Source organism: Ictalurus furcatus, chromosome 5 (assembly GCF_023375685.1).
Source record: "Ictalurus furcatus strain D&B chromosome 5, Billie_1.0, whole genome shotgun sequence".
In the NCBI taxonomy this organism is placed as follows: domain Eukaryota; kingdom Metazoa; phylum Chordata; class Actinopteri; order Siluriformes; family Ictaluridae; genus Ictalurus; species Ictalurus furcatus.
The window spans coordinates 14,779,166-14,801,530 of NC_071259.1; positions in this window are offsets into that span (position 1 = coordinate 14,779,166).

A 22,365-nucleotide genomic window follows, 5' to 3' on the forward strand; every position below is an offset into this window, starting at 1 on the left:
AGTGCACTGTTGATGCACAACATGACTGTAATTTGACACAAAATTAGAGCAACTGGAGCATGCAGGAAAAAAGGAAGGTGGAAGGTAAAAAAAAAAGCTTCTCAGTTGTAACATGATAAATATAAATTGAAATTGTGATTGTATATCCTAAGCAGAAGTATGGCTTTTATATTTAAAACTACAGTATAACAAGTTACAAGCTTTTAGATAAAATTACTATTATATAGTATTATATTGAGAGCAGGTGTTAACAGCTGCTGAACATAAATGATGCATGTGTGGTCAGTAAAATCAGAACTTACCACAGTGATGATCAAATGGTACATCTGTACATCTTCTATTGCCCCTTTGTCCAAGAGAGATCTACTTCCTGGGCTAATGTTGAGGTCTGCATTGTGCTGACTACTGTGATGAGCATGCCTCTGAAACCGGGGGAGGGGTCAAGCTATAAACTGCTACAACTTTCCACATTTTGATGGCAGGAAAGCATCAGATTGTCATTGCTCTTGCAGCTTGCTGACCAGAGAAAATAAAAACATTAGCTTGGGAAGCCCTACAGTAATACTGGGGGCTAACTGCCCTAACAACCTCTCATCCCCTGATACTTCCCTCCGTGGCCCCTCAGGGCAGCTTTTATTTGCTTTTTCAGCATTGATCATAATTTTAAATCAGGCCTAATAGAAGGCTGCGACTGTGACCACCCGGTCCCCCGGGCTTTCTACAGGGGTAGGTGGGCCGCTACATTTGTCTCCTGTGCCTCAATCACAGTTCAGCAAATCTGCCTGGTTCTAACCTGCCATTCACACACACACACACACACACACACACACCAATGGTAGCAGAGCTGCCATGCAAGGCATTAACTTGCCATCGGGAGCAACTTGGGGTTCGGTGTCTTTCCCAAGGACACTTCGGAATATGGAGTCATGTGGGCCGGGAATCGAACCGACAACCTGCCCTACCACCTGAGCCAAAGCCGCCCATGGCTTGGATGGCAAATCTGGGCCCCCTGATTTTGCTCTCATCACTGGAGAGAGGTGGCTCGCAAGGCTTCGGCATAGAGAGGGTGGGCTGACTCTCCATACTGAGGGGAGAACCCATGTCCTTCGGCTGAGAAGTGAGAGAGCCAAGAGAAGGCTACTTCATTGTGCCCTTTAAAAAAAAATGAATGAATGAATTAGACATTATATATATATATATATATATATATATATATATATATATATATATATATATATATATATATATATATATATATATATATATTTGTGCGGCCCGTGCACAAGAAACAAAGATCGCTCCTCCCACGACTGCCACGGTAGTGCTGAAGAGACATCTCCCCTTCAGCACCACCAATGTTTAGGATGGCCGGAGAGTGCGTGGCTACGGAGCGGGGCCGCCGACATACACACGGCTGGTGAATGGTGTGGAGAATTTTCTGAAGAATCTCAAGGCTCCTCATAAAGTTTCCGAAGATCGGTGACCTTGGAAAGAATGGATGGAAAGAAATATTACAGACTGTAGCTAGCCTAAATATAGCCTTTTCAGCAATACCTAATGTGGGTATTCACCGCAAAATACCTGACATAAAAATATAAGATCCATATGCCTTTCAATGTGTTTCCCCTTTTTCAACTCCTAAAAGCAAAGACTATGATTATTTTACCCTGAGCCCATTTTATATCTCCTGCACTTAGCATTCTCTCTGGTATGATTTTTGAAATGACTGATAAGGGACAACGAATGTGGTATTTTGCTACTGTTTATTTCAATAAATAACTTTGCATCAACAATATTCTTGTGTAGCCTTATAATTTAATATTCCACTACACTTTGAAACATATCTTATCTCATATATTGTGTATAACACATTATACACAATAAAATGAATGCTTTTTATTTAGTCTAGTGTACATTTTTTTTAACAAAAGACACAACCACATTGTCATCCATCCATCCATCCATCTTCTATACCGCTTATCCTTCCTTCAGGGTCATGGGGAACCTGGAGCCTATCCCAGGCGGGGTACACCCTGGACAGGGTACCAATCCATCGCAGGGCACAATCACATACACATTCACACACCCATTCATACTCTATGGACACATTGGACATGCCAATCAGCCTACCATGCATGTCTTTGGACTGGGGGAGGAAACTGGAGTACCCGGAGGAAACCCCCGCAGCATGGGGAGAACATGCAAACTCCGCACACACAGGGCCACAGTGGGAATCGAACCCCCAACCCTGGAGGTGTGAGGCGAAGGTGTGAGCCACCATGCGCCCTACCACATTATCATTTCTATTTAAATCTTTGTTATGTATAGACATAATATGGTTAAACGAATAACGTTTAGCTCTGTGACAGAAAAAAAAACACAGTGCTGTCCGCAGCAAACTGAAGTAAAATCTTGAACTTGAATGGAATTATATTTTATTTTGCAACACTTCTTTGTTGCAACAGGTTTCCGAGTCAAAAAACTCTCCAGTGATTTCGTCATTAAGACATAAAACTAGCCAGTGCTCACTAGGCATGTGTCTTGGATGTATATTCACAACGAACAAAGCAGGAAACTAACTCATTGTATTCGTAGGTAGCTCATAACAGGCCATCGAACCAAGAAATATTTTAGCTATTTCAGGCCACTTCTCATAACCTCTGTTAGTTCTCTGCTATCCATATGATATGTTACTGGTAATCGATGACCACATTTCTGTGATTGTTTATTTCTAGAATGCTGTCCAAACTGGTGTACACAGTTAGATTCACTGTTCTCGGAAGTGTTTGTCGAAATCTGAGTTCCAATCGCATATTTCCCAACCTTATTAGTGACAAATATTGTCCACAATCGTTGTCCCAACCTTATTAGTGACAAGTATTGTCCACAATCGTTGTCGGGATTCAGGTTGAATACGAATAAAGTATATCTGTTTAGGCACTCTTCTCTGTTTAATGCAAATGCCTGATCTTTTAGCTGATTTCTTCATGGTAAAATTATAGAATGGAATTCACAGACCATATTACCGGACTGAAAAACAGGCTGAAACGGTTTTTCAGGATATTGAGTATCGTTTGCTTAGAGTGCAATAAACTGCATCATAATGTTTAAAATTAAAAAGGTTTTTATTGTATGATCCACTGAAGGCATCATTGTCTACCATCGCAAAGATAATGGTTTTAAGTAACGGTCTGAGGAAAAGATTCTCTTGTGAACAAATGCGGCTCCCTGCAGGTAGACTGAAGGTCTCCATACAGACTCTTTCAACTGGGAACTTTGCTGTGGCATTAAGGAGTTCTTGCCCATGACTGAGTTTTACAGATGGTGAGATGGGTACTTTCTTCAGAAAAAGAGAAGCGTTGAGTATTTTCAGAATGAAATTTGCATTTTGGTCCTTCATCAAGCAAAATGTCTGGGTTAGGTATGTAACCCTGTTCTCTGAGAATGGAACGAGACGTTGCATTTAGCATAACGCTATGGGAGCACCCTCGCGCGGGACCAGCAGCTGAAGCTTGTGTAACATCATGCCTATTTATAGCCCTGCCGTGAACAGGTGAAGTGGCAATTAAGCACATCACGTGATACATATGGCAATTCACAGGCCTGCCCTGGTATGACAAAGCTATGCAACGTCTCGTTCCCTTCTCAGGGAAAAGGGTTATATGTGTAACCCAGATGTTCCATTTCAAAGGGAACTCCACGTTGCATTTAGCAAAATGCTATGAGAACGAGAATACCCACTCTGTCATACCGAGGGTACAAATCTGATCAAAAAGACCCAAGCCCGAGGGTCACTGCAAGACACTGGATCCAAGGGCAGAATGAATATCCAGGCTGTAATATTGAATGAATGTGTGTGGCGTAGACCGCCCAGCAGCAGCACACACATCCTGTAAGGATACCCCTTTGGATAAAGCCTTCAAGGAGGTGACCCCCATAGTGGAATGAGCCCTTATGACCAGAGGTGTAGTGTGACCGCGTGCCTCATATGCGATAGAGATTGCTTCCACTATCAAATTAGAGATGCGATGCTTCGACACAGCATCACCTCTACTGTCGCCGTCAAAGCTCCAACTTATGCCACTGGCCGGAGTGGTGGACATAAGTACACAGAGCCCTTACTGGACACAGCAGGTGCATTCTCTCTTGTTCCAGTGTGAGGTACCACGGAGGGCAGAAAGCCTGCAACAACATGCTGGGCAGCAGATGTAGGCACGTTAGGAATATAATCTGACCTAGGATACAGGAAAGCCTTGGCTAAACCAGGGGTAAAGTCAATGCAGGAAGGGGCAACAGAGAGCGTTTGTAGATCTCCTACTTGCTTGAGAGATGCCAGGGCCAGCAGAAGAGATACCTTTAGAGTCAGAAGCTTCTCTGAGGCTGACTCTAAGGGCTCAAACAGGGCCCCTAAAAGCCATTCCAGGACCACAGAAAGGTCCTAGGAAGGTATGCGCGGCCTGCAGATGGGCCTCAGTCGCCTGACACCACGCATAAACCCAAGACTAAAACTCCAAGACTATTGCGCAGTTCCTTGGGTCTAGCTGATGTTCCTCACACCACAAGATGTGGATGGTGCTCTAGCATTCAACATGGTCTCTGCAACCTCAGTTGTGAAACCAGAATCTATGAGCTGGTGCCCCTAAGGGGCCAGACCCGCAGGTTCCATAGTTCCATCTGACGGTGATAAATCAGCCCTCCGGCTTGACACAGTAGATCCCTGCAGATGGGAATCTCCCAAGGAGTGCCATCTAGCAGGGATATTATCTATGAGAACCATCTTTGAGCTGGCCAATAAGGTGCTACTAGTAGCAGACGTATACGGTCTTGGCGAACTCTCGCTAGAACTTGTGGAAGCCAAGTGATCGGGGGAAAAGCATATACATGCAACCTTGGTCACATGTGCACCATGGCATCCAGCCCTAATGGTGCTAGAGGAGTGAAGGCAAACTGCAGCGAGCAGTATGTTGTCTTCTCAGAGGCGAACACGTCCACGTCCGCTTGGAGCCTCCAACCCCCGGGCCTCAACCCCTGCCTCGGCTGCCCGGAATGTACGTTGCACTCACTGACAAGAACCTTCCCTTACCCAGAGAAGAATTAGTTGTGCATGCCTGAACAGGGGGCGTGAACGTAATCCTCCCTGGTGGTTGATATATAAGACCACCGATGTGTTGTCTGTCACAACTAACACATGGTGTGCTCTTAACTGAGGACGAATGAACTTCAGTGCTAGAAATACCGCACATATCTATAGGTGATTTAAATGCTATTCAAGATGAGGGCCGCTAAGACCGCACCCCAGCCCATGAGGGAAGCGTCTGTTATTACCGTCTTTCGATAAGGAGATGTCCCTAGAATGTGACCTGAGGCTAGAAACTGGGGACGCCTCCAAATACTCAGCACGTAGGCATCACCGCGTGACACTGATTACTCTCAGAGGTTTCCTCCTCGGATGAAACCCCCGACTTTTCAGCCACCACTGAAATGGTCTCATGTGCAATAGGCCCAATGGTATGACGTTGGCTGCTGCTTCCATAAGGCCCAACTGTCTCTCATAGAGACTGGAGGGGATGCCCAGACCCAGATTTATCTTGCTCAATGTTGATAGGATCGACCCTATGTGTGTTGGGGATAGATACGCCCTCATTGTTGTAGAATCCCATATGACTCCAGGAATAGTTGTTCTCTGCACTGGAGAAAGCATACTTTTCTTGAGGTTCAACTTGAGCCCCAAGCTCCTTGTGTGGACGAGAACAATATCTCGATGTTGAAGTGCCAGTTCCCTGGATTGTGCTAGAACTAACCAGTTTTTCAGGTAGTTTAGTACAAGGATGGCCTGGTTTGCAAGGGAACCAGAACAGCATCTATGCACTTTGTGAAGGTGCGAGGAGATAAAGCTAGCCCGAAGAGAAGATCCCGATATTGGTATGCATTGTCTCCAAACGCAAACCTCAGAAACTTCCTGTGACTGGGCGATATTCCTATGTGAAAATATGAATCTTTCAGCTCTATCTTCACAAACCAGTCCTCAAACTAAATCTGTGGCCCGATAAGTTTGAGTGTCAGCATTTTGAACCTATATGTCCGAAGAGTACAGTTCAGATGATGCAGATCTAAAATTGGCCGCATACTCCCATCTTTTTTGCAGACCAGGAAATAATGGCTGTAAAAACCTCCCTCCCTCAGGGAACAGGGTACATGTTCTATGGCCCCTTTGTCCAAGAGGAATCTTACTTCCTTTGTTAACATTGGACTCTGATCTATGCTGACTACTGTTGTGACCTCTGAACCGGGGGAGGGGTCGAGCTCTGAACTGGACAAGGATACACTTTTCTATGGTAGACAGAAACCATGGAGCCATATTTGGCAGTAGTTTCCACGCTGCCAGATGTTGTTTTAGTGATGTTAGCTTTTCCACATTCTGTTGGAGGGATAGCATAAGATTTTTGTTGCCCTGTGACAGCTCGCTGACCAGAGGAGGCTGAAAACTTGGGATGGCGTTGGCTAGGGGAGGCCCTATAGTAGCACTGGGGGCTATCTGTCCTAACAACCTCATGTCCCCTGATATGTCCCTCTGTTGCCCATCAGGACCATTCCTTCCTTGCCTGCTTGGCTTTTATGATCATTCTTAGATCAGGCCTGTTAGCAAGCTCCGGTCCCTCTGGCTCTCTGCAGGGGAAGGCGGGCCACCACACTTACCTTCTGTGCCTCCCTCGCACTAGCGCACAAACATGACATGATGGGGAAGGAACTGGCTGAATGCCGCTGTTTGCTGTTTTGCCTCGCGAAACCTGTTGGCAATGGCATTACCTGTACCGCCGAACAGGCCAGAATGTTTAACAAGGGTGTCCAGCAAGGCGACCTTATCTTTGTCCCCCATCCCTGAGAGGTTGAGCCATAGGTGCCTCTCCACCACAACCAAGCTACCCATTGAACGGCCGATATGACGGGCCGTTTGCTTGGTCACCTGGAGAGACAAATCTGTGGTGCCACTACTCTGCCACTGCCTCAGGCCCAATTCCCTCCCCAGTGTCAAGCTTACTCAGCAGGTCTGCTTGGTAGGCCTGCAACACTGCCATTGTATGCAGTGACCCACAAGCAAGACCCGCTGCCACATAGGCTTTGCCCACCAACACTGAGGTGGCCTTAAATGGCTTGGAAGCGAAGCCGGCCCCCCTAAATTACCTGCCGTCGATGGAGAGAGGTGGCTCGCAAGCACCTTCTTCACCTTTGACATAGCTAAATAGCGGTTCTGCTCACTCCCCACGATGGCTGAGTAATCAGACGTCGCGGGTTTATAAACATGGCGGGCTCATCTCCGGCTCCTCTTACAGATCCATACGAGATCCCCAGGACCTGAGCTGGCTGGCTGCTTCGGCAGCAGCCGGCCCAGATCTGCGAGGCTCTGAAACCCTTCTCCCTTCGGCCGAGAAGAGAGAAAGTCTTGAGCGTAGCTGCCTAATTGTAAAGCATTCACAATGCTCACATCCAGACCCCTTGAGGGCTGCTGTGGCAAGCTTCACCTCTAAACACTTCACAAAGAAAGTGTGTCTGCCTCCCCCTGTGATGAAATGGGAGCAAGGCAGAAAAAACTTTCTGAATTCTCTCTCACTCATTCTTTTTTTCTTCTCTTTTTTTAAAGGGTTTGAAAAGTGCAGACATTTTGAGAAATGATAGAGAGGAAATGAAGTGTCTTTTTGTTTCATTACACAAACGACCGAAATGCAGTCTCGCTGAAGATAATAAGGCTGACTGCGCGGTTCACAGGTGCCATATATATCACGCAACGTGCTGAATTGACAAGTCACCTGATCGGGCAGGCCTATAAATAGGCATGATATTACACAAGCTTCAGATATCTCTTGCACACGAGGGTGCTCTCGTAGAGTTATGCTAAACACAACGTGGCATTCCCTTTGAAATGGAATTCATCTTTACTGTGAACCATTTTTTTCCTCAAATCAATACCATTCATTAAAAGTTTATCCTGAAATATATCCGAGTAAATGTGTCCAATCACGTCAAAGGTGTTGCTTTCAGCACTGAATCTCGCCCTTTTTTCATCCCTTTTTTTTTGACCATCTGGATCTGTGACATCCAAATGCCCAGCGGTGTCTTTGTAGAATAGTCCTGTGCAAAACCCTGTGTTTCCAGGGTATCTTTTCCATAGATGACAATACTTTCAAACGTAGTGTGGTATGGGTATGTACTGCTGGATTGAGAAATAAGACAATCCCTGAGCATGACATCTACTCATGAAAAATGATGCTATAGGATAGTAAACGGGCCTCACTTTTGCAGCAGTAGCTATGTTAGAACAATCAGGGTTCATGATTTTACACGTTAGATGTAAAAAAAAAAAAAGTGTTATTCAAGTCAAGGTAATCCTCACTGTTTCCAGCTGTTGAACTTCCAGGAGCCATTGTCCATCAGAGCAGAAAGTGAAGGTATTTCCATATGACTTTGATTACTATATCGGTAATGTGTTTCTTTGTGAGAGGTATGTAATGTGGCTTATCATATGTAATAGTGATGACTTTGTTTTCACCCATTATATGTATGCATCTCAATAATGGGTCAAAGCTGTTACCAACTTGTTGATACTCTGTAATGTAGGGAAAATTAGCTGTTTGGGTTAAGTTGTTGCATTCTCCACCATTATATGTAACAAAAATTTGTTGTTTAGATTGAGGTACCTGCATTCTCTAACAAATATGTAAGAAAGACTAGCAAATCAGCTCAAAAGGGTGAAATTTGACTAATTTAGTTTTGATCAACTATTTGTCCTGCGATAAGTTGAACTTAGCATATTCATTAATTATGTATTAGATATTACCTCCATGGTTACCTGCAATAATATCTTTAATACTGTGAAACATTATTTTAAGAGCATGTAGCAAGATCGTCAATTCAAGGCAATTTGTTTAAGAACAGACAGTTCTTAAACTGATTAAACAGTCTGTTCTTAAACTGATTAAACAGAATTGGTTTAATAACAGAGAAGATATTATTCAATTATTCTACTACACAGAACCTAATCTAACACATAAACACGCACGCACGCAAACACACACGCACACACACACACAGACATACATCTGCATGCAGGGGTGAAAATGGCTTTCAACAGATTGAATGAAGTTCCGAGTTTATAGCACAGTATGTTATTTCACAGACCATGACCTGAATGAACCATCAACTTATTACTCTAATTTCACTTCTTTAGAAGGGCTTTAAACATAATATTATATGCACCAGTTTAGAGTCTGGAGGTATTGTGCTTGCCTGTTGAGGGGATTTCCTCGTTACATTATCCATTAGTGGTCTGGTCGGCATTTGAGTGGTGTCTCAGAAAACCAATCTGAATGATGAATGGAACGGACTCTAGTATGAAGGATGTTTGAAGAACTGGTGACGGCTCTGGCTGGGTCTCCGAGCAGATGTTGATTGGTGATTTTCCACCACTTCTGTTCTCCTGATGATATGAGATGAGGGTGAGAGTGCCCAAGAGAGCTAAGAGCAGAAGAGATAAGAGGGAGTTTCTTTGGTGCCAAGGGATTTTAACTCTTTCTAGCTAATTCAGCCCTCTAAGGGTTCCAACCAACCAGAGATTGTCTTAGGGCAGAGTCTAAGCCACATTCTCTGCCTGTCATATCACAGCAAAACAGTGACTACATTTTCCGTCCTGCACTGCAGCCTACAAACATTGCCACCATGGACAGCAATTCCCAGAACACTCACCTTCATTCTAATCATGCACACCTTAATCCAATTCACAGCACAATCAGTTTAAAAGGACAGTTTAAAAGGACCTTCTATGCATTCACTCCATGCAAAGTATACGCTAAGTTACATTTTGTTTCTGCTGTTACCAAGCCTTGGTATCTTGTTTGTTGATTCTGTTTTGACTTTGTTTTTGGAATTCAAACTCTTCTTTTTGCCCTGCCTTGTTTGGACTGTTTGCCTGATTGCCTGACCTCGGCCTGTCTTTGTTTTTTGATTTCTGCCTGATCCTTTGGACTTCTTGTATTAAACTACCTAACCTGCAATTGCTTCAGTCTCAGCCTCCATTATGTGACAGAATACTTTGCCCCACTATGGAAGCAGCAGGAGAGCGAGGAGAGCATCATGCCAGTGTACACAGCAATGTCTGGCCACCATTCATGTGAGTCCAGTTTCCCCAGTGGACAGACACAGGACTCCCGGACTTACTATGAGTAGATCGACAGGGCGGCCTCCACAGCTAAGCTTCAGCCCCTGGCTGACAGGGCAGTGGTAGGGGTGACGCAGACCTGCAAGACCGAGGGCTGCTGTAAAGAAGCCCAGCTACAGTATCCCACCTGTAGTAAACTTGGGATACCTAAATCATATTTCTACTCTCAGGAATGTTTCAAGGGCAGCTGGCATGCCCACAAATGGCTCCACAAGAGAGCAAGAGCAGAGCTCCAGCTTGAGACCTACAAAGTGGTCTCACCTGCAGAGCTCCAGCCAGAGGTCAACGTGGCAACCTCATCTACAGAGCTCCAACATGAGATCCACGAGGGCTTCTCATCTTCAGAGTTTAAGCATGAGGTCAGCATGACGACCTCACCCGCAGAGCTCCACCTGGAGGTCAACGTGGTGACCACATCTCAAGAGCTCCAACCTGAGACCCACGAGGTGGTCTCACCTGCAGAGTTCCTGCCGGAGGTCAACCTGGCCACCTCTGCTCCATAGCTACAGCTTAAGATCCACGAGGTGAGCTCCACTGCAGAGCTCCTGCCAGAGGTCACTGTGGTGACCATGGCCCCAGAGCTCCAGCTCAAGACCCACAAGGTAATCTCAGCTCCAGAGCCCCAGTCGGAGGTCAACATGGTGACCTCCTCCCCAGAGCTCCAACCTGAGACCCACAAGGTGGTCTCACCTGCCAAGCTCAGTCGGAGGTCAGCATGGCAAACTCCTCCCCAGAGTTCCAGCATGAGACCTAAGAGGTGGTATCACCGGCTGAACACTCATTTGAGGTCAATGAGGTGACCCCAGCTCCAGAGCCCCAGTTGGCGGTCAACATGGTGACCTCCTCCTCAGAGCTCCAGCACGAGACCCATGAGACTGTCTCATCTCCAGAACTCCAGCATGAATTCAAGTTTCTGCTATAGGTCAACAAGACAGCCTCCCAAGCCATGTTCCTGTCCAAGGTTGAAGCTACGGCTTCTCAAGCCAAGTTCCTGGCCGAGGACAAAGAGACTGCCTCTCAAGCCACCTTCCTGTCCGAGGGCGACGAGGCGGCCTCTCAAGCCACGTTCCCTTCCCAGGTTGACGAGATGGCCTACCAAGCCACATTCCCGTCCCAGGTCAACAAGATGGCCTCACAAGTCACGTTCCTGTCCGAGGTCGAATAGATGGCCTCACAAGCTAAGTTGCAGCTAGAGGTCGATGAGGCAGCTTCCTATGCCTAGTTGCAGCTAGAGGTTGACGAGGCAGCCTCTCCCACCAAGTTCCAGTTAGAGTTCGACGAGGCAGCCCCCCACACCAAGTTCCAGCTAGAGGTTGATGAGGCGGCCCCCCACGCCAAGTTTCAGCTAGAGGTCGACAAGGCAGCCTCCCACACCAAGTTACAGTTAGAGGTCCACGAGACGACCTCCTACGCCAAGTTGGAAGTCTGAAGTCATTGACACAGACAACCAAGTTGTGCTCATTCCTGAGTCTGGTCACACAGCCAACCGAGTTCAGCCTGCAAACACGATGGAGAATGACGCTCAGCCTCTCTTCATGACTGAGGATGCCGCTCAGCATCCCTATACAGCTGAGGATGCTGCTCAATATCCCTGCTCAGCTGAGGATCCTGCTCAGTTTCCCTGCTCCACTGAGGACATCGCTCAGCCTTCCTCCTCCACTGAGGACGTTGCTCTGCCATCCTGCTCAGCTGAGGATGCCGCTCAACATCCCTGTTCAGCTGAATACATTTTGCCCAGAGGGCCAGGACCGCCAGGGGAGCAGATTGCATTCTGGGGGGTGGAGGGTTCTGTCATATCACAGCAAAACAGTGACTACAATTCCCATCCTGCATTGCAGCCTACAAACATGGCCGCCATGGAGCACAATTCCCAGAACACACAACTTCATTCTATTCACACACACCTGCAACCAATTCACAGCACAATCAGTACCACAGTTTAAAAGGACCTTCTATGCATACACTCTTTGCAAAGTATATGCTAAGTTACATTTTGTTTCTGCCATTACCAAACCTTGATACCTTGTTTGTTGATCCTGATTTTGATTATGTTCTTGGTTTTGACCTTGTATTTTTGCCTTGTCTTGTTTGGACTGTTTGCCTGATCACCTGACCTCTGCCTGTCTTTGTTTATTGATTTCTGCCTGATCCTTTGGACTTGTACTTGTTGAACTACCTATTAAACTACTGTGCGTATAAAAAATACATGAAATAAATACGAGGGAGACCAAGTGTGATTAGTATGTAAGTTTATTGAGGTTTCACAGACCAAGTATGAATAGCATATAATTTTATTAAGAGTTTACAGGACTGGTGGGATCATAATCCTGGGGGGAATGGTATGGAGAAAACGGGTGATAAAATGGGGTGCGTCCTGGGGACGTGGGATAGCCAGCCGAGGTGTACTGAGGAGAGTACTCGGGACTGGCAGGTGAGAAAAGGAGAGAATGGTCAGAGCCCGGGTCAGAGAAGGTCACATCATCCTCAGTCTGATAGCTGGAGGGAGGGTCAGGAAGAGGGTCTGTCTGCGTAGAGGCTTCAATGCACACATTCGCGGGGTGGATTCTGTATCTGAGAGGTGGGGGGGAACCCCGCATTTCAAGAGGGGGTGTGCAGAACATCGAGTTGCATAGTGATGTCAGCAGTGAGATGTGAGAGCTGATAGCGAGTGTTCAGATCCAAATCCAGCCCCTCCAGTAGAGAAGATAAGGAAAAGTGATGGACACCTAGGACACACGGAATCGAATAAACGGTATTAGGCGGATATTGAGGAATTGGATTCAAACTTTAAGATTAACATTATGATTTATTATTCACAGAGAAATATAGGAGCTGAGGAGTGCAGACTGAGAAACACACACACACAGAGGCACACACACTCACACAGTCAAGGTCAGGCATGCTGACATAACACACACACACACACACACACACGCACGCCGCCACGCACACACATACAGAAGGAAAGCAGAACATTTTAAAGATAATAAAAGGAATATTAGGATATTGTAAGGATATTATAAGGATATTATGAAGTATGGAGGACAGAAAAGGGGGTAAAATACTTGCAAGCAGTATAACCAGATATAAAACAGAAATGTAGAGCAAATATGAAAGGAAAAAGCATTATAAAACAGAAATACAGAAAAATGAGAAAGAAACTTACTCATAATGTACTTGAAGGTGTGGAGGATCCATCATCCAAAGGAGTGACACATACGAAGGCCTTCATTTTTAAGAGAGAACCAAGACGGGCTGTTTATAAGGGTAGTTGAGCCATGTGATAACCGTCGATGGGAACGGCTAGGACCATGAGATAACCATCGATGGGAACGGCTAGGGCCGCGAGATAATGGTCTATGGGAACAGCGGACCCTGTGAGACCAAGGTCTCTCCGAAATGTTGAGTCGTGTACATAAAGGTATTATGGGAAAGCTCGTTCTAAAACATAATGGTATTATGGGAAGGCTCTTTCTAAACATAATGGTGTTATGGGAAAGCTCTTTCTAAACATATTGGTATTATGGGAAAGCTCTTTTGGTTTGGGTGTAGAAAACTGTATAAATAAGGGAGCTTCAGCTCCGGGTGTCGGATCACTTCTGAGAATTCTCATCAAGAATGAGAATGTTGTATTAATTAGTGCTCTGAACATGAGCTCCGTACATAAGGAGATATGTGTGTTTGATAAGCTCTGAAAAATAGTTTTGGAGACGAATGTGAATGTTGCATTTAATCTATACGAATATAAGCTTCATACATAAGGAGTTGGTGTGTGTGATAAACTCCAAAAACTAGTTTTGGAGATAAGTGTGAGTGAGTGTGTGTTCTTTTCTGTGCAGGCCTGCATTTGTGTGAAAGAAAGAAAAAATAGAGAATGGCACCTCTCCATAAATGTGCTTTATACTCTGATGTTTAGTTAAACTGTTAAAGACCCCAAGTGGCAAAGATTCATATCCCTTCCTGAATTTCTTTTGGTAAATGGAAGAAACAAGGGTCCATTGGCCTGGGACCATTGGTGACTGTATTTTGATGTAGTTGTGATGTATGACTATTTGTGAAGAAAAAAACAAACAAAAAAAACATGTTAATATCCCATCTGTACGGGCAAGTAAAAATGACAAGAATACTGACCTAAAAGAGAGTGATGAGGTAGAAAGCATCAACATCGTTGCCCATGTGTGTTAAGTGCTGGTATCATCAATGTATTGAATGCATAGGGTAAAATTGAATATATGTTTTAATACTGTGTCCAAGAACAGTGTAGACATTTAAGACATCTGCCAGATTGTCCTTGTGTGAGATACTTATTCAGAACTTAAGACTAATTGTCATATGAAATGCATGTCGGCATTGATATGTATACTGTGTGTGTGTGAGTCCTTAGGGCAGCTGGACTGAGTACGGACGGAAGGGGAAACAGGAAAAAAATGGTACAAGGTAGACTAAGCAGGCCGGAAGAGCAGGACAAGGTAGGAGAAAAACATTTGGCTGTGAGGGATAACTGCGAAAGGGACTAGGAGGGGGGGCACGTGCATAACCCTTAAGGAACCTAAGGGCTGAGAGGTGTGAGACACGACCTGCAGCAGAGCTATGACCGAGTGTAAGATAGAGGTGAGCCCAATAGAGAGGGTGATTAGCAAACACCACACAGATGAGAAAGACATTAGGCATTATTGTAAAAAATGGAGTGAGAAGACTAGTGGTGAGTGGAAATGGCCTGAGGAAGGTACTTTTGATGAACAGCTATGCCAGATAATGAGGGAGAGATTAGCGATATGGAGTGAACAGAAAAAAGGCGTACGTGCAAGGGAGAAATGTAGGAAGAAAGGGAAGATAGTGGACTGGTTTGTGAATGCAGGGACGGGAGAAAAGGAGAAGGAAAGATGGCGGAGAGAACGAACAGAGGTGAACCTAGCAAAAAAGATAAAGGAGGCTATTCAGAAAGAACGGGCCGAGGCGGAGAAAGAGGCAGACAGGGTAGGAACTGCGCCACCACGGGAGAGGCAGGGGGAGTCCAAGCCCCCGCCCCCATATAACTCACAGTGAGACCCATCAGAAGTGCCCCGCCTGCCGGGCTGTACATGATGCAAGAGGTGGAGGGCTGAGAAGATGAATGGAAGGAAACCGAGGTGGACATTCAGGGAACATTCACCGAATACCAAAGAATGAGGCATCCCATCCGGGAGGACGGAGAACCAATCAGAATGGAAGATGGAGCTGCTGGACACGAGGATGAAACCCCCGGTCGAGAGCCAAAGCCCGCGGCTGGACCTCCCACATGTAGGCAACAAAGAGAGGGATAGGGAACTACAGGAGTACATGAAAAACTGGACCAACACTCTGGGGTGGCCGGAGCACGGGGAGTTTCCCACTAGCACTAGCACCCCGAGGCCAGGGTCACAGCCGATGGTGCGCAAGCAAAGAGACAAGAAACTGGAGGAAATACAGGACCAAGAGGAGCACTGTACCAGTGAGAAGCAAGAGGGTCGTAGGAGTGAGAGAGGGCATGAGGGCGAAAACAGGGCACAAGAGGCTCCACGCATGAGAGGAGGAGAAAAAAGGGAGCCGAGAGACAATAAGGGACGGGTGGTCCGCATAGAACGGGATGTGGTGCTCACCCCATATGTTACAGAGGAGGATAAGGAATTGGAGGGCAGGATTCAACGACTGGAGAACGGGATATCATACAGCGTGGGTAAAATGGATGAATTGAAAGATCTCGCAGGCCAAGCATTCCAAATGGCGAAGGCTGCAAAGAATAAGAATGCGCACAAGCCCCATCTGGGAGAATCAAAGTCACAGAGGTCGGGAAAAGCCCTGAACCAGTCAGTAGGAAAACAGGTAAAAAGCCTGAGTAAGGCGTCAAAGGTCCTAATATACCACCAGCAGAAGAAGAAACAAGTGAGTTCAGACATGGATCTGGACGAACAAGGGGGGACTGAGAGCGAGGGGACTGAAACAGAAGATGAAGGAGAAATTGAACAGGACGTCAGCGAGGAGGAGGACCCAGGGGCCACCCACCCGATGAAGGCAGAGCCTAGTGAAACTACAGCACTATGGAGCAGGGCGAGCCTGAGGCCCCCAGTGAGATTCCAAACTGGTATCACAGCGGCTCATTCCCACTCCCAGTCGGAGCCTAACCTTGATCAGGTTGGGTCACCCCCAGGTCAGATGCCTCTCATGGTCAAAGGAAAAGCCCTGCATTATACACCCTGGAGTTTCATGGACCTAACTGGTCTGATCCAACGACTACCCAGCATGCGTGAAGGGGGGTAGAAATGGATTACGCAGTTCGAGGAAAAAACATCAGGATAGCACCTGGCGATTGGTGATATCAAAGCCATTTTCTGCCAAACAGTGGGCAAGGGACGGGCTGAAGAGATGTTCGATATGGCGGAACACAGGGATTTGATAGATGACCCCCAGGCTGATGCCATCCCGTTTGGCCTATATCGACAAGAAATATGGGACGCAGTGAGAAGCATGTTTCCGGCAAAAATGGACCCTGGGAAGCTCGAAAATATAAAGCTGAAAGACGAAGAGAACGTGATAACCTTCATACAAGAGTTTCAAGACAAATGGAGGGATGAAACGGGTGCCAAATGGGACGATTCAGTGGCAAGTGTGGGACTGTTCAAACTGCTGCTGAAGAAGGCTCTCCCTGGGGAGGTGCAACAGAAGTTAGAGGAAGTGGTGGGGCTCAACGCAATAGAATGGAATTCATTTCTGGCACATGTGACCCATCACGTGGATCAACACAGAAAGCTGAAAAAAGAAGCCAAAGATGCCACGGAAACCCTAATGACCAAACACTGTAAGGCACAGCTGGAGAACTGACCAGGACTAAATAGGAAGAGAAGGAATGGAGGAAAGAACACAACAAACAAGCGGCATTGATGGTTCCCCATCCACAAACGGCAACCCCAGCACCGGCTGACCCTCTGTTGCAGTCCAGTGAATATCTGGCCCAAACGCAACCACAAGTACCACACATGACTGCTATGCTGCAACCCGCCCCAATGGATTACACATATCATATGAGGGCCCCCATGTACCAGGGGACACCCGCCTGGGGGAGAGGACGAGGATACGGACGGGGCCGGTCTCTGCAAAGACCAAATATGGCAGATGAAGGATGCTGGGGATGCCGCGACCCTAGCCACTTCAGGAGAAATTGCCCACACGTCCCACGACCAACTTGGGGAGACCGCATGGATAGGGCCGAAAGAAGAGGCCAGGTGCTCGGACTGAGAGCTCCGTACCTGTCATGCGAGAGCTATGGAATGCCAACTCAGAGGCAACCGCTACCCCCAGTGCCCCCAGGTGGCCCCATGTATGGCCCCTATGGGGAGCAGGGACCCAGCCAGAGTTGAGGAGACCTAGACAAGCCCAGGGGGGGAGCTGATGCAGTCCGTCACCACACTGCACCCGAAACAAGAGCCCACTGTCACAGTGACGATCGGAAACACCTTGCGAACGCCCTTTATGATCGACACTGGAGCTACATCCTCAAGCATAGGGAAAGAAGGCTCACAGCTCCCCCTCACCTGTAAGGCAATTCAAACTATGGGCTTCTCAGGAAAAATACAGACCTTACGATTTACCGACCCTCACGAACTAACTCTGGATGGTGTGACAATACAGGCTCCTCTGTTATATTCACCAGGAGCACCTGTTAACCTACTGGGACGGGATGCCCTGTGTAAGCTGGGGGCTCAGATACAATGCGAAGCGACTGGGATTTGGGTGACATTCCCTAGATCCATATCAACACAATACCTACTTTTGCACGAACCTAAATGCACCACCCGTAATACGAGTATGGTATACTGATTGGAGATGTCCGATCCATCTAACTAGGAACTCTGGCACTGATACGCAGAATGGAAACCATGGTTACGGTACATGCGGCCCGATTGCACAGAGGTGGAGGCCCCTTTACACTGCACTATTAAATATGATGATGGTGGACAGGACCAGGAATATGCTCAGCTTTGGGAAGACATGGAACAGGGACAAGTCATGGACATTAAAACCATGGATATAATAAGCGGCCCACAGGGTGTGGCTGCTTTGATCAAGCTCCCAGAGAGAAAAACACAAAAAACACGGGTTTGTTTCTCAACCCACTTGTGACATTCTAGTGGTTGATTTATGGTTTTACTGAAACATTCTGCCAGATGGCCACTCTGACAAAGACTGTTAGTGTTTACTCAATGGTGTGTTTGTTCTCCATACCCAGACTTGCTGGTACCAGTCTTGACAACGTCTGTGAATTATGCTTTGCTTGGTAGAGGGCTGTCTAATTGGAATGTAGTTTAAAATGTTTTGTCGTTTCCTGTTATTCCTTGGCTGCCTGGTTCAACCTTAGATCCTACAATAATGTCTGTATATACATACATCATGTAAAAGCCTGCATGAATATAATCAGGATTAAGTGCTTCTGGTTCTCAGGGCGTTAACAGACTACCGGGATTCATATCAAGTATATACATATGCAAAGTTTCCATTAGCTTTAAAGGTAGCTTTGGAGATTTTTGTGTCCGGATACATATTTCATAGGTTAATCACCATTTCAATATCCTATATCCTATTTTTTCATTGTTTTGTCAATTTCACTAACCAGTTCTTTGATACATTTATAATATGCTTGAGTGAAATTAAGGTAATTGTTTTGTGTTTTCTTTCCATCCCTCAGAGTAACATGACATAGACAATCATTCAGGATAATGATGGTCAGAAGGCTTTAACTAAAACATGTAGGCAAACTCATTTACACATCATTAGGCTGGAGTCTTTGGAGAAGGTGGGGTTTCGGTTCAGTCTTGAAAGATTAGAAAAGTCATAACATCAGAAGAGGTTGTGAGGGAAATTGTTAATTTCTTACTTTGTAATAGCTCTGTTCAAGTTCATCAATGAATAATGCCGTTTGTGGTCATGTCATGGAGATTAGCACAGAACGTTCTTTCCTCTTACATTGACACAAACGTTATTGTCTTCAGGAATGTCTGCATATCTGCTAAGACCTTGAAACCACCAAACTGTCTCAAACCTCCTTCTACTCCCTTTTCGAGACTCGCAGATGTCCAGCTCTTCTTATCTTAAACTTCTATAGGACATGTGAGAGACGAGTGCTTTAGAGCACTCTCATTTTCTATCCTGCTTTCTTCTATCCTGCATTCTTTTATCCTGTATTCATCCTTCTGTAATAAACCTTTTTCACCTGAGAGGACGAGTCTACTGGTGTTTGTCAAAATTTCTACCCCAAGGTCATCTAGTTTTACTCTTATTTCTCCCATTTCTTAGTTATTATCCTAATTTGTGGAATAATTAGTCGATTTGATTAAAGTAGTATTCTAGAACATGCCAGCTATTTGGATCATACCTAACTTTGCAATTCTCTTTGCTATCAGATGCGTAGTAATAGTAGCAGAAAAGTACAGTGAAACCTGGTTCTTGGAAAAATCTGTTGTTCTGATGTGGTATGTCTGTAGTGGAGATGCACTGCTTCTCCATTTTCACCTCTAGGCCTCTGGTGAAAAGACATCCATTCCTACAGTGTAGTCAAAGACCTTACACCATTTTCAAATCTTTTTCCAGTCACACTCATCAAAAGTTACCATCTCAGTAGCATTGCTCTAGTGGATGTGACCCAATCCAGATAACCTGAAAAGCACTATGACTCCTTATTTTTCATTGAAAAAAAAAATGTACAACCAGTTGACTAGCCAATATTGAATATTTTTATGATCTGAAATTTTTTGAAAACCTTCCCAACATAGATTTAACCTTTTTTTTTTTGGTGCATCTGGACAAGCAGCCATAGTTATACATAGTGGTAAGAGATAAAAAATATTTGAAGGGAAAAATGTGAGGGGTGGGCTGTGGGTGTTGTGTTTATTAGGGTTTGGAGGGGTGTCTATGTATGTGTGTTTATGTTTTTAACATCAATGGTGTGGGAACAGCTTACCTGATCATTAAACACCTTACCTGATCATTAAACTTTAATTGACACCTGTCAAATAATTCAAACATGATAAGTAGCTTCTCTCTGGGAGGGTTGGTGTAGGAATGTGGTTGGAGGGGGAATGGGGACATATTTCTGCTGATGATGAGAAGCTTCTCTCTATGTATAGTATGTACATATGTATATGTGTGAGAACAGCCCTATGATCATTAACATTTGACATACACTTGTCAAATAATTATGATTGATGATGACCTTTTGACCTAAATCAAGGTTGTGAAGAGGAAGCCTTTATTTGTTATACATTACAGCACGGTGAAATTCTTCACATATCCCAACTTGTTGGACAGTTGTGGTCAGAGTGCAGAGTCAGCCATGATGTGGCACCCCTGGAGCAGAGAGGGCTATGGGCCTTGCTCAAGGGCCCAACAGTGGCAGCTTGGCAGTGCTGGCACTTGAACCCCCGACTCCGACCCGAGTGTCACCCATACCAAGCATGACCTTAGACTGTAGACATCTATTGTGGCCAACTGACCACTTCCTGGCTACCTGCCCTCTTCACCTAAAAGGAAGGGCTAGAAGTAGAAATGGGACTACTGGTGATCTGAACATGTGCTTTTTCTGTCCCCTGTCTTGCTTTGAGATTCCAGCCATCCTGCACCACAACCACCTTTTTGTGCCCTTGCTCATGCTGATCAAATCAGGTGCCAATGACAGCTTCATGGATCTGGAGCTAGCATCTCATTTGAGCCTCCCCATTGAACCACTGAATGCCCTGTCATTGTTAATGCCCTGGATGGGAGATTCTTTGCTTGGATCTGACTTCACACTGCTGTTGCTCCTGGTTCTCTCTGGAAACCACTGCAAATAGGTTTGGCTGAATCTCATTTCCTCCCTGTGCACTTCACTTGTGTTGGGCCATACTTGATTGAGGAAGCACAACCCCCAAATAGATTTGGGAGGGTTGCTAATTGGATTCCTTTCTGCCACTCCTGATGCCTGAAGTTGGCCCTTCCACCCTTCACAATGGCTTCCCTAACCGTAAGCCCTCCAGACCTCTCGCAGGGTACTCTGAGAACCATGACCTGAGAGAGGTCTTCAGTAAGGACTGGGCCCTCTCACTACTCAACCTGCTCCCTGGGGCCCCTACCATCCTACCATACTGTCTCTGACCTTCCTCCTCCCCCCTGGGTGCTAGCTGCTTCTTTGTGGCAAAAAGGGATAAATCTCTCCATCCTTGAATTGATTACTGGGGTCTGAATAGCATCAGGGTAAAGTACAAGTAGCCCTTGCCTCTCCTTAATTCATCCTTTGAGCCCCTGCATGGAGCCACCATTTTTACTAAATTAGACCTGCAGAATGTGTACTGTCTGGTCAGGATCAGAGAGGGGGATGAGTGGAAGACTGTGGTTAGCACCTCCCTGGGACACTTGAATACTTGGTCATGCTGTTCGGCCTCACCAATGCTCCTTGTAAATCCCTCCTCAATGAAGTACTCCAGGACTTTCTGAACTGCTTTGTCTTTGTATACCTGGACAACATCCTGATTGTCCACCAAGCAAATCCACCACATCTGTCAAGTCCTACAGTGACTTCTGGAGAACTGCCTGATCATCAAAGCAGAAAAATGTGAGTTCCATGACTGTTCAGTCAGCTTTCTGGGGTAAATGATTGAGAGTGAACAAGTCAAGGCTGACCCTGAGAAGATCTGAGCCATTGTCAAGTTGCTCAGACCAACTACCCTGAAGCAGCTCCAATATTTTCTGGGGTTCATGAATTTCTACTGCCACTTCATCATGTACTACAGCCAGCTCACTTCCACTCCCTTCATGTGGACCCCTGAGTTAGAAGCCACCTTCACTAAGATCTAGGAACTATTCACCTCTGCCCCTGTGCTGATCCAACCTTATCCTTTGTGGCAATTCATTGTGGAGGGGATGCCTCTGATCCAGGTGTGTGTGCGGTGTTGTCCCAATGCTCAGTTCCCAACCAGAAACTTCAGCCATGCACCGTCTTTTCTCATCGCCTCTTGCCTGCAGAATCAAACTAAATTGTGGGGAGTCATAAGTTGCTAGCCATGAAGTTAGCCTTGGAAAAGTGGAGGCACTGGCTTGATTGAGCTGAGCAGCAATTTATCCTCTAGACCGACCACAAAAACCTGGCCTCCCATCCTGAAGAAACCCACTTT